Source organism: Bombina bombina, chromosome 5 (genome assembly GCF_027579735.1).
Source record: "Bombina bombina isolate aBomBom1 chromosome 5, aBomBom1.pri, whole genome shotgun sequence".
Taxonomy (NCBI): domain Eukaryota; kingdom Metazoa; phylum Chordata; class Amphibia; order Anura; family Bombinatoridae; genus Bombina; species Bombina bombina.
Genome location: NC_069503.1, coordinates 311,661,685 through 311,675,993, shown reverse-complemented (window position 1 = coordinate 311,675,993; position 14,309 = coordinate 311,661,685).

The following is a 14,309-nucleotide window of genomic DNA, read 5'->3' as shown; positions in this document are numbered from 1 at the left end:
TGACATAAATGGTTTATGCAAGTTATTGGGTGTGTGTTGTAGTAGGTTTGTTTTCAGAATTGTGTGTGGTGTAATGATTATATTACATATAAAGGCTATGTTTTGTATGTTTGGGTTGATATGTGGCGTGTAGTAGAGTGCATGGGAGATATGGTAGTCAGGTGGCTATGTGTGTTTTAGTGCGTGGTGGGTATGGCAGTGATGGTTTTATGGAATGGATATGGGTTGTTTGGAGAATGTGTGTAGTGTGGGATGGAAGGTTAGTGTGTATTAGTTCTAGGATGCTTAAAGTAATAAGATTAGTATGTCACTAGAGGCCAGGTATGAATACCTGATGATTTGGAGATGAAACCAGCGGCCGTTGTTGTGGTTAGGTTTGGTAGAGTTGGTTTTAGAGTTTGTGACTGTTGGGCTTTTATTCAAGTAATGTATGGGTAGAGTTATGTTTATGAAGTGTTTTGGCTGAGTTTGAGATGTTTTTGCGTTAGGGAGAGGGAGCGGTAGTGGTGTGTTAGAGGTGTGATATGAGTGTATTGACATGACTGGGGGTGGAATGGCGAGTGTTATATTGTATAAAGTCAGATTCGAGATATTTAAAAGTTGGTAGTATCTACCCTTGAAGAATACCCTATTGCTAATAAATATAGTGTTGAGGGTATACAAAGCATTTGTGTAACATTGGCATGTTGTATTAAAATCTAGATGGTATAATATACATTGTGCTGTATTAGGTATATTTACATTGTGGGGTGATTGATTCATAACTTGTACTGTTTGTTAGAGTGTTGTTAGAAAGTTGTGATTGGATGGATGGGTATATTGTGTGTATAGGTATGTTTGACAGGATGTTGGGTATATGTGACTGAGGATGGTTGTATGGTTACGCTCTTAAGCGGGGTGTCTGGGGTTGAATTGGAAGTATGTAGATCCGGATTGTATATTAGTGTTTTAACTCTGAGATGGAGAAAGAAATATTATTGTGGCTAGTATGGTGAAGTTGTGGGCGTGTGTTACACGCAATTGAGTGGGTCCATATTGTTGTTTGGTTGCTAGGCAACACTTGGCTGGCTCCGGCACTTCTATGTTCCTAGTTAGCATCTGACTCATTACACGCTGATCTTTATGTTTAATGGTACTGCAATTATTGCTGGCATTAAGGACGGTTGTGTATGTTTGAAGGCTATGTTTGTTTTTAATTCTAAAAAGTATCACGGTGGTGTTATGATGTTACTATGGTGATGGTGTTGTTAGAGGCTTGGTTTGTTCTCATTTTTTTTTTTTTTTTTTTTTATTGAGGTTATTAGATATGGTGACAATGAAAACTTAACAGACATCGATGTACAGATACGATATAACATTTCCATTCAAAACATTGTAAATAGACCTGTCACACATGCAAGCGTAGCATGCCCGTTACAGATAAGTAGCTATTGAGCAAGAGAGTAATAGTCCAGACAATAACAAGGATAAGTAGCTTGAGTCTCTCTTAAAACTGTCCGTGAGTCCTTTTAGTTACTCACTAAGGCACTTTCTGAGGTTAAAGCTAAAATAACATATATGATCATGTTTGAACTTTGAAGACAAGTATTACATATCGTAAGTTAATGTCACAATATTCATTCATATAACAAGTGGTGGTATACAATGATGATTGAAGAGTATAAATATCTAAGAATGAAACCTCTTTTTTTTTATATTAGGCAGGGTTCCCTACTTTACTCGGAGGAGGGGTCACTTTTGGACCTCATAGTTCCAATGAAAACTGAGGAGGGAAATTGGCATTGGTGAGGCCACTTTTGGACCTTAGTAGTGGTTAAGGGGGGGTAAGCAGCGGGCAAAATCCGGTCGAGAAAAGAGTGGGGGGGAGGGGGGGCGTGGTAAGTTAGCAATAAATAACCATTTAAGCATAAGTGTAGAGCTAATGAGTGACACCCAGATGGCTCCTTGTACTTCTTGTTGCTAATATTATCCGTAATTAAGTCCACCTATAAACAGTCTTATTATTAACGGGTGCCTAAGTCATAAATGAAGAACAACAGAAATTAAGATAAACTAGTCAAACTTAAATGAGACCTCATTTTCCTTTAGATCGGAGATGTGAAGTAGCTACTGTCCTGGTCACTCTTTGACCAGTTTTATTAATAAAGTTGTGTCAGATGGTAGCTACTTAAGACTAATTTATATGTATATATAGCTATATAGTAAGTAGAGTGATCATGCAAGACATTAGGAACAAGGGTACAACGGGTGAAAGCTTTCGTATGGTAAAAATGTGGGAATGAGGGGATGCCCCATCTATGGTGTGCGTGACTTATAGAGAATATGATACTCAGTGCTGAGTCCATGTGCAGAAATATATTGGGCCTTATTATAGTTATAGAGAAAGAATGGAGATTATGGCTCAAAAGGTCATTCTGATGTACTCATGTATTCTTTTGTTATGACGTATGGAAGGCTGGTATCTAATATTATGTAGTAGCACACCAACTATAATATGGGAATTGGGAGAGCGCCAAAGTATATGGTGTAAAGCAAATTTTAATGTAAATACATAGATTAGTCGGAGAGTTTGGAGGGTATCTGGGAGCTCTAACAGGAATCAGATATACAAATATGTGTTCTCCATATGGTACCTTGTATTAGCGTGTGGCAGGCAAATCACCCCTATAATAAAAGGGGGTGATATTGCGAGCTTACTACGTGACTTGTAGTGAATAAAATATATATATATATATATATATATATATACACACCTACCTCTCTCAGGAAGATAGTTCTCTATGGCCTAGATTTAGAGTTTGGCGTTAGCCGTGAAAACCAGCTTTAGAGGCTCCTAACGCTGGTTTTAGGCTACCGCCGGTATTTGGAGTCACTCAAAATAGGGTCTAACGCTCACTTTCCAGCCGCGACTTTTCCATACCGCAGATCCCCTTACGTAAATTGCGTATCCTATCTTTTCAATGGGATTTTTCTAACTCCGGTATTTAGAGTCGTTTCTGAAGTGAGCGTTAGACATCTAACGACAAAACTCCAGCAGCAGGAAAAAAGTCAGTAGTTAAGAGCTTTCTGGGCTAACGCCGGTTTATAAAGCTCTTAACTACTGTGCTCTAAAGTACACTAACACCCATAAACTACCTATGTACCCCTAAACCGAGGTCGCCCCACATCGCCGACACTCGGAAAAAAAATTTAACCCCTAATCTGCCGACCGCCACCTACGTTATCCTTATGTACCCCTAATCTGCTGCCCCTAACACCGCCGACCCCTGTATTATATTTATTAACCCCTAATCTGCCCCCCTCAATGTCGCCTCCACTTGCCTACACTTATTAACCCCTAATCTGCCGACCGGACCTGAGCGCTACTATAATAAAGTTATTAACCCCTAATCCGCCTCACTAACCCTATAATAAATAGTATTAAGCCCTAATCTGCCCTCCCTAACATCGCAGACACCTAACTTCAATTATTAACCCCTAATCTGCCGACCGAATCTCGCCGCTATTCTAATAAATGTATTAACCCCTAAAGCTAAGTCTAACCCTAATACTAACACCCCCCTAAGTTAAATATAATTTAAATCTAACGAAATTAATTAACTCTTATTAAATAAATTATTCCTATTTAAAGCTAAATACTTACCTGTAAAATAAATCCTAATATAGCTACAATATAAATTATAATTATATTATAGCTATTTTAGGATTTATATTTATTTTACAGGTAACTTTGTATTTATTTTAACCAGGTACAATAGCTATTAAATAGTTAAGAACTATTTAATAGCTAAAATAGTTAAAATAATTACAAATTTACCTGTAAAAGAAATCCTAACCTAAGTTACAAATAAACCTAACACTAGACTATCAATAAATTAATTAAATAAACTACCTACAATTACCTACAATTAACCTAACACTACACTATCAATAAATTAATTAAATACAATTGCTATGAATAAATACAATTAAATAAACTAGCTAAAGTACAAAAAATAAAAAAGAACTAAGTTACAAAAAATAAAAAAATATTTACAAACATAAGAAAAAAATTACAACAATTTTAAACTAATTACACCTACTCTAAGCCCCCTAATAAAATAACAAAGCCCCCCAAAATAAAAAAATGCCCTAACCTATTCTAAATTACTAAAGTTCAAAGCTCTTTTACCTTACCAGCCCTGAACAGGGCCCTTTGCGGGGCATGCCCCAAGAAGTTCAGCTCTTTTGCCTGTAAAAAAAAACATACAATACCCCCCCCAACATTACAACCCACCACCCACATACCCCTAATCTAACCCAAACCCCCCTTAAATAAACCTAACACTAAGCCCCTGAAGATCATCCTACCTTGTCTTCACCAAACCAGGTTCACCGATCGGTCCAGAAGAGCTCCTCCGATGTCCTGATCCAAGCCCAAGCGGGGGGCTGAAGAGGTCCATGATCCGGCTGAAGTCTTCATCCAAGCGGGCCAGAAGAGATCTTCCATCCGATTGAAGTCTTCATCCAAGCGGCATCCATCCGGAGCGAAGCGGCAGCATCCTGAAGACCTCCACCGCGGAACATCCATCCTGGCCGACGACTGAACGACGAATGACGGTTCCTTTAAATGACGTCATCCAAGATGGCGTCCCTCGAATTCCGATTGGCTGATAGGATTCTATCAGCCAATCGGAATTAAGGTAGGAATATTCTGATTGGCTGATGGAATCAGCCAATCAGAATCAAGTTCAATCCGATTGGCTGATCCGATCAGCCAATCAGATTGAGCGCGCATTCTATTGGCTGATCCGATCAGCCAATAGAATGCAAATGTCTAAATTACAAATAGCCCTTTAAAGGGCCTTTTGCAGGGCATTGCCCCAAAGTAATCAGCTCTTTTACCTGAAAAAAAAATTACAATCCCCCCCCCCAACATTAAAATCCACCACCCACACAACCAACCCTACTCTAAAACCCACCCAATCCCCCCTTAAAATAACCTAACCCCCTGAAGATCACTTTACTGGGAGACGTCTTCACCCAACCGGGCCGAAGTCCTCAACGAAGCCGGGAGAAGTCTTCATTCAAGCCGAGCAAAGTGGTCCTCCAGATGGGCAGAAGTCTTCATCCAGACGGCATCTTCTATCTTCATCCATCCGGCGCGAAGCGGGTCCATCTTCAAGACATCAGACGCGGAGCATCCTCTTCAAACGACGGTTAAACACAGAATGGAGGTTCCTTTAAATGACGCCATCCAAGGTGGCATCCTTTCAATTCCGATTGGCTGATAGAATTCTATCAGCCAATTGGAATGAAGGTAGAAAAAATCCTATTGGCTGATGCAATCAGCCAATAGGATTGAGCTGGCATTCTATTGACTGTTCCAATCAGCCAATAGAATGCCAATTCAATTCAATTCAATCCTATAAGCTGATTGCATCAGTCAATAGGATTTTTTTTACCTTAATTCCGATTGGCTGATAGAATTCTATCAGCCAATTGGAATTGAATGGACGCCATCTTGGATGACGTCATTTAAAGGAACCTTCATTCGGTGTTTAGCCGTTGTTTGAAGAGGATGCTCTGCGTCGGATGTCTTGAAGATGGACCCGCTCCGCGCCGGATGGATGAAGATAGAAGATGCTGTCTGGATGAAGACTTCTGCCTGTCTGGAGGACCATTTCACCCGGCTTGGATGAAGACTTCTCCCGGCTTTGTTGAAGACTTCGGCCAGGTTGGATGAAGATGTCTCCCAGTAAGGTGATCTTCAGGGGGTTAGTGTTAGCTTTTTTTAAAGGGGGATTGGGTGGGTTTTTAAGGGCTATTTGTAATTTAGTGTAGGGTAGGGCTTTTTTTTATTTTGGGGGGGCTTTTTAATTTTGTGAGGGGGTTTAGATTAGGTGTAATTAGTTTAAAAATCTTGTAATTTGTTTATTATTTTCTGTAATTTAGTGGGTTTTTTGTACTTTAGATCATTTTATTTAATTGTAATTAATTGTATTTAATTTAAGTAATAAATTTAATTGTAGTGTAGTGTTAGGTGTAATTGTAACTTATTTTACAGGTAAATTTGTCTTTATTTTAACTAGGTAGTTATTAAATAGTTAATAACTATTTAATAACTATTGTACCTAGTTAAAATAAATACAAAGTTGCCTGTAAAATAAAAATAGACCCTAAGCTAGATACAATGTAACTATTAGTTATATTGTAGCTAGCTTAGGGTTTGTTTTATATGTAAGTATTTAGTTTTAAAAAGGAATTATTTAGTTAATTGCAGTAATTTTATTTAGATTTATTTAAATTATATTTAAGTTAGGGGGGTTAGGGTTAGACTTAGGTTTAGGGGTTAATATGTTTATTATAGTGGTGGCGACGTTGGGGGTGGCAGATTAGGGGTTAATAAATGTAGTTAGGTTGCAGCGACATTGGGGGCGGCAGATTAGGGGTTAATAATTTTAATGTAGGTGTCGGCGATGTTGGGGGCAGCAAATTAGGGGTCAATAAGTGTAATATTAGGGGTGTTTAGTCTCGGGGTTCAGGTTAGGGTGTTAGGTGTAGACATAAATGTATTTTCCCCATAGGAATCAATGGGGCTGCGTTAGGAGCTTTACGCTGCTTTTTTGCAGGTGTTAGGTTTTTTTTCAGCCGGCTCTCCCCCATTGATTCCTATGGGAAAATTGTGCACGAGCACGTTTAGCCAGCTCACCGCTAACGTAAGCAGCGCTGGTATTGAGGTGAGATGTTGGGCTAAATTTTGCTCTACGCTCACTTTTTTGCGGTTTGTAAAAACCCGTAATACCAGCGCTGTCTGTAAGTGAGCGGTGAGCATAAACTACTCGTTAACACCGCACCCCTGTTAACACAAAACTCGTAATCTAGACGTGTGTTTTTTCTTTATTTATACTTCTTTTAGGTACTTTTCATCCACTGATGTCTCCGCAAGACATTATACAATCTAATGTCTTCATCATTAAATTGACATGAAACACAATTTTTTTATTTCATGACTCAGATAGAGCATACCATTTTAAACACATTTCCAATTTACTTCTATTATGAAATCTTCATTCTCTTAGTATCCTTTATTGAAGGAACAGCATTGCACTACTGGTAGCTAGGTGCACACATTTGGTGAGCCAATGAAAAGAGAAATATATGTGAAGCCACCAATCAGCAAATATCTCCCAGTAGGGCTTTGCTGCTCCTGAGCCTACCTAAATATGGTTTTCAACAAAAGACACCAAGAGAAGGAAGCAAAATAAATACTAAACTGGAAACTTGTTTTAAATGGTATGCTCTATCTGAATAATAAAATAAAAATGTTAGGTTTTATGACCCTTTAAATGAAATGTTAAAATTCATATACCTATTTTGTCTTGTCAGCTAAGGGACCTATAGCCTTCTAGAAGAAATACAAAACAAACAAAAAATTTGTAGAAAAATGTCCATTGTTAGAATCATTTGTTTTTACTTTATTTGTACAAAATTATTAATCATTTCATTACAAAATGTAAAATATCAATTATTTAGAAGTTTTAGACTTCTGTGAGAGTCTATTAATTGTATTTTCAGCAAAGGTGAGAAAATTTCAGTGATGCCTCAATTATAAACCACAAATGATAAGGGAAATTATTATAAATTTCATAAACCAAAGTTACTTCTCTTTAAAATCCAACCTATAAAGCAGCTTGTGGGAAACCTGTCATCAAACTGCTCTCAGTTATGAAGCCAGAAGTAAAAAAAAATAACAGTTTAGTACAATTTGACATACTCAGTGCTGTCAGGCTTAAAACCCTTGAATACTGTCAAATCAGAAAAACACATTGACAAGACTGTGCCATGGTATAAAATGACATTAGGACATTATATCTTTGTGTAAACCGTGGATTTAAAAAAAAAAATACTTTTTTTTTATTCAATAGACATTCCTCGCTCCTATGAACACAAGCTAAACAACTCTATGTCAGATAAAATGATTGCATGTCAATGTGCACTTTTTCAATGTGTCACTTCTATGATATCATTTTATACTTATATTAGGTTAACTTAAGAATCATGTGCCTTTGACAACATATATATCAAACAATTTAAAAACACATTAAAAACACAAGATACTATACTTTATGTTTACTGAACAGTTGCCATTGTAAAACATGCACATAAATGGACAAAGCAATATGAGTTTTGGCTAAAATAGATTATCAATTAACCCCAGTACAACCCAAAACCCTTTATGTTGTGTTTTTCAGATGAACCTTGAAATTCTACAATTAATACTTAAGGTACCATTGTATCTATAGCCTTCTATGGATTAACTTATTGCCTTGTTTTAATTATTGTTATATTTATTCTCAAAACAAACTACTTTTGGCTTTGCTTTTTAGAACTATCAATATTTACACTATGAAGCACAGCTATAGTTTTTATCTAATGAAACATGCCTTTAAAGTTTGAATAGATCAATTCATGTATACAATTTTACTCTTGGAGTTATTGCCCTACATAGATTACTCTTTTTAAAAACATACAGTATTTTAATAAGCTTGTGTATGTTAAATAGTATATACGTTTGTGTTATAGGAAGCATCTTCTATGTAAATATAAAAACTAATTTGCAAATTTTATTGAAATTATACATGTAGATAGAAGCTAAAAGTGTCTAATAGCTTGTTATACAAACATGTATATCAACTTAATATATCAGTATTAACATTCATTATTGGTATAATACTTCAGATAATAACTTTATTGAATTTAAATAGGCATTTTCCAAATTATTCAGGGTCAGGAAATTAGTCAATAATTTATTATCTTACTGACAAACTAACAGCCATTCTGACAGACATTACTTTATTGGTTATAAGAATAAAACAGGTTCCTCCTCTATGTCCTTTCTCTGCTGCGGAGAAAGAGTCTGAGTCATGACAAACAACAGTTAAAGGGACAGTCTACACCAGAATTTTTGATGTTTTAAAAGATAGATAATCCCTTAATTACCCATTCCCCAGTTTTGCATAACCAACACAGTTATAATAATACACGTTTTACATCTGTAATTACCTTGTATTTAAGCCTCTGCAGACTGCCCCCTTACTTCAGTTCTTTTGACAGACTTGCATTTTAGCCAATCAGTGCTCACTCCTCGGTAAATTTACGTGCATGAGCTCAATGTTATGGCGGACGCTTGTGGTATTCGTCTCTCTTCAAAGTTGGTTATCTTCTTAAGAGAGTAAAATACACTAAGATGCTAACTAAGCATCCAAATGCCCACTCCTACTTATTAATGTATTATACATAGATATATTGTGCTCACAGTATCTGTAATTTAAATTGCTACATATGACAAAGTACATGTTTAAATGGACACAATGCTTGGTAGTGTGCTGGGACTGTACAACCATGTATCTCATGCAGCACTACATGCACACCCTCCATGCAGTGTTCTACTCTTACAATGGTGCTGACTAGTGCATATGCTCTGTACCCTTGGCATAGCTACCAATCAGCCACCCCGTGCTTCTACACCCAGCCTATTCAATTTTAAAGTTTAAAGCAGCATTTTTTTTAACATAATTTGCTTTGCAAAGTGTATTACATACTTATCAATTTCTGTTTCCTTTAATGAAAATCAAATCTGGAAGAGGTTCTTATTGAATCTTTAGCAGTCATTGTGTTAAAAATAATAATTGTCTACAGAAACCACACAGATCAATGGTGTTTTAGACTAAAATATATTATATATCACATACCCAACAGATAAAATTACACAGGCACTATTTACACACAAACAAAAAACTAAGTAGAAAACATATGAGATAAAAACTGAATTTATTAACACCTAAATGGAAATATAATAAAATAGGTGGTTTAGCCATTTATTTTCTATGAGTAAACAATACACCACTGTACACATTTCATCAAATAACCACTGTAGTTCTAGAACACATACTATACACCATACTCCAATAATAATAACAATAATAATAATAATAATAATAATAAATTATGATAATAATAGCAATAAAATAACTAATGCTTAGTAAACTTGCTTAGTTTTAATTACCTAACAAATTAACTAAATGTTTTATTAAATTAAGAAGATATATTCTTCTTTATCTGAAAGATTTATGACATTGTTCACTTATATGAAATATATGAATTCCATTATACATCATTTACAAACCAATCTGTACATGTCTGACAATTGATTGAATTATTTATTATTTATTTTTGTGTATCACGTTTGTAAAATTTGTTAATATATTTTTAAAAATAAAATAGATCAATACCAAGTTTAAAATACTTGTTATTTTTGTGTTACTCATCACAAACAACAATCTATTATGTGATGCTTTGTTCTTATATTAAACATTCTGTTTAATTTTATAGTTCAGAATTTCAGTGCTGAATTTATTTTGGTGCTGGAGTAGTGAGTCACAAGTTAACTATGATGTATTTTAAAAGGGATATGATAATGAAACCCAATTTTATTTTCATGATTCAGATAGATCATGATATTTTAAAACAAGTTGCCAATTTACTTCTTTTATCAAATTGTCTTTATTTTTTGGTGTTGTTTGTTGAAAGAGCAGCAATGTACCACTGGACTGAACACATCAGATGAACAAATTACAAGAGAGCAGCCACAAACCAGCAGTAAGCTCTAGGAAGTGACTTACTGCTATTGAGCCTACCTACTGTAGGTATACTTTTCCGTATAGGATACCAAGAGAACAGAGCCATTTAGATAGAAGAAGTAAATGGGAATCTTTTTTAAACTTTTATACTCTATCTGAAAGATAAAATGTAACTGTTCCTTTAATGGATCGTGATTGTTTTTACATTTTGCCTTATGCACACATCTAAACAATTTATACGCAGTGTATACAAATGCTACGTTTCTATAACTTTCCACATACAAATTTATATAAGAGCTTCATGTGACTCCAAGATATTTTGCTGACTCCTAACCTTTTGAATTATTCTTCATAAATATGTACACAAAATTGGCTCCTAGCTCCTTAATATTCTTGCTGCCTCCAAAATGATTCAGTCATTTGTCAAACTTAACCTGTTGGATCCATCTAGTTTTGGTAATCTAACCTGCTTTAATTTGCTTGACAAGCCATTCTCGTCATGCAGGGACTCAGAGGCTTTATTCCGCAATATCACACACTACAGGCCACGGATTGTTGGTGACCTTGTGGGCAACACTTTCAAGCCTTCAATGAGAGTGTCAGTAATGCCACCACAAATATGTGCAGTGCCACAAAGGAGCAGAATCACAGTAGCTGCAAACTAGCTGGGGGTATTCAAACCCCTCAATCTCAGCTCTTTAGCAGGTACAGACAATCAAAACCCCTCACATGAAAGAAAATCATCTGCTCTATACATGTTTAAACATTTTTATTAGCCTTCTCACATACAATGAAATATAAATAATAGTATAGTCTTAATCTGTTAGACCTGGTGGGGAAAAAAAGAGTGGGTCACTATACTATAACTTACAATGGGCCAGATTACAAGTGGGGCGCTATCATTAGTGCTAGGAGCGTAAATGTGATTGCGAGATCATGGCATTCTTTACGCTCAAATCCATGTTAAAATTACAGCAAATTAATTTCTTTTTTGTTTTTTGTAATGTTAGTTGTTTTTTTTAAGTCATTTAATTTTTTTTTGTAATGTTTTTTTTTTATTTTAAGAGATAAGATTAGAATTTTTTTTTATTTCACAGGTAAGTTTTTATTTTTAAAGGTACATTAGGTTAGTGGGTTTAGATGTTAGTGGGTTATCTTGCGATGTGGGGGGCTGGTGGTTTAGGGGTTAATAGTGTAGTGGAGACTTTGCGATGTAAGGGGCTGGCAGTTTAGGGTTTTATAGTGTAGAAGCTTACTTTGTGGTGAGGGTGTGGTGGTTTAGGGGTTAATAGTGTAAAGAGGTAGTTTGCAGTGTGGGCTATGTGGTGGTTTAGGGGTTATTAGAGTTGGGGTCTTATGTTTATTCTGGTTAGCATGCAAGTAGGGTGTTTTTTTTGCACTTTTTTGCTACATTGACTTCTATGGGGCAGTAGGTTATCTTGCGAGTGATATTGTAACTGCGCTAGCGGTAAACCTTTTTTGCACAAATCTGGTTAGTGCTGGAGTTTTTACTTTCAACCCAAAATACCAACCAACCAAAAGTTTACCGCTAGCGCAGTTCGCTTTCTAGCGAAAGCGCTAGTTAGTGCTCCACTTGAAATCTGGCCCAATATTGTTTAAATTGAAGCAGCAAGCAAAAAAAGTTAAAAATTGGCTTCACACAGGGGGCTTGAAAAGACTTTGCAGTAATGAGGTTAAATCATTTTTTGTTGTTGATAGTGGTGATTTAAATAATATTATCTGCTGTTTATTCATTTTAAAGTAAGCATGAACTGTAAATCAGAAATATGAAGGCTTTATACATGAACATTTAAGATCATTGCTATTTTTTACCCATATATCAAACTTTGGATTCTTAATAAATGTTTAACTTTATTTAGGTTCTCAATAGAAAGGAACATTGGTTAATATATCAGTTTACATTATGCAGGTGTGTTTTCTTGCCCTCTTTATAACTACAGATAAAGTTTATGAACATTACCAGGGACCTTTTTGATATATCAAATTATCAAAAGTATTGCAGTACCTTTTAATTAGACCAATATGGGTTTGAAACAATACATTATTAAATGCTTGCTTTTGTAACTAATTTTTTTAGTCTAAAAATTGGTATTTATTGTTCTTGTAATTTTGAATCACTGGGCTAATACAGCTAGTCTGTTGTACTTTTTTACTGACAAACAAGAAAGACAAGATTACTTCTTTAATTCTAGAAAATACCTTGTATTTTGGGATATTTTTTGAATGAGACAAGTCTGATATACTTGTGTAAAGTTTTCCTTTAGGAAAAGTATACACAGGATAAAATAAAGTGAATCCTGTGTGAGTGCCTTTAGATATTAAAAACTATTACAAATGTCTTGTTCAAAATTGTAGTCTCTATTTTTGTCACACTTTAATTAACTTAATTTTAAAGAAATATATAAATGTGATTGGGGAAAACCCAATCCTACTATTATTATTATAGGTTATTTGTAGAGCGCCAACAGATTCTGCAGCGCTATAAACATAAGCGGAGTACAACAAAACAATTATAGGGATCCAATGGGTAGAGGGCCCTGCCAAGAGTTGCACTGTTGTAGTCAGCTCTTAAGAAGGTGATCTACAAACAGCTGGACTCTTGGGCTTACATGCTAAGGGGGTTCAGGGGATAGCAATGGAGAAGAGGAACTGGTATAAAGTAAAGTTAGCATAGGTTGTATGCATCCCTGAACAGTAGAGTCTTTAGGGAGCGCTTGAAGCTTTTAAAACTAGGGGAGAGTCTTGTGGAGAGAGGCAGAGAGTTCCACAAGATGGGAGCCAGTCTGGAGATGTCCTGTAAATGGGAGTGTGAGGTAACAAGAGAGGAGGAGAGTAGGAGGTCTTGAGCAGAGCAAAGGGGATGGGAGGGAGAGTATATGGAGACAAGGTCTGAGATATAGGGGGGAGCAGTGAAGTTGAGGGCTTTGTATGTCAGAGTGAGAATTTTGTGTTTGATCCTAGAGGCAAGAAAAAGCCAGTGAAGGGATTGGCAGAGAGGTGCAGCAGATGAAGAACGACGTGTAAGGAAGATGAGTCTGGAAGAGGCATTCATTATGGATTGTAAAGGAGCTAGGTGGCAGGTGGGGGACTAGAGATGACAGAGTTGCAGTTATCGAGGCGGGAAAGAATGAGAGAGTGAATTAAAATCTTAGTTGTGTCTTATGTAAGGAAGTGTCTAATTTTAGAGATGTTTTTAAGGTGGAAGCAGCAGGCTTTAGCCAAGGACTGAATGTGAGGAGTGAAAGAAAGACATTGAGCATGCGGAGTAGGGGTAATGATGGAGTTGTCAACAGTTATAGAGAGATTGGGGGTGGAGATTTTGGAAGAAGGGGGGGAAATGAGCTCAGTTTTGGAGAGATTTAGCTTGAGGTAGTGAGAGGACATCCAGAAAGAGATGTGAGAAAGACATTTAGTGACACGGGTTAGCAAGGAAGGAAATAGGTCTGGTGCAGAGAACAAAATGTGGGTGTCATCGGCATACAAATGATATTGGAAACCGTGGGACTTTATTAGGGAACCTTGTGATGACATGTAGATTGAGAAGAGAAAGGGACCGAGGACAGAGCCTTGCGGTACTCCAACAGAAAGTGGTGATGGGGCAGAGGAGGCCCCAGAGAAGGCTACACTAAAGGTACAGTTTGACAGGTAGGAAGAGAGCCACGAGAG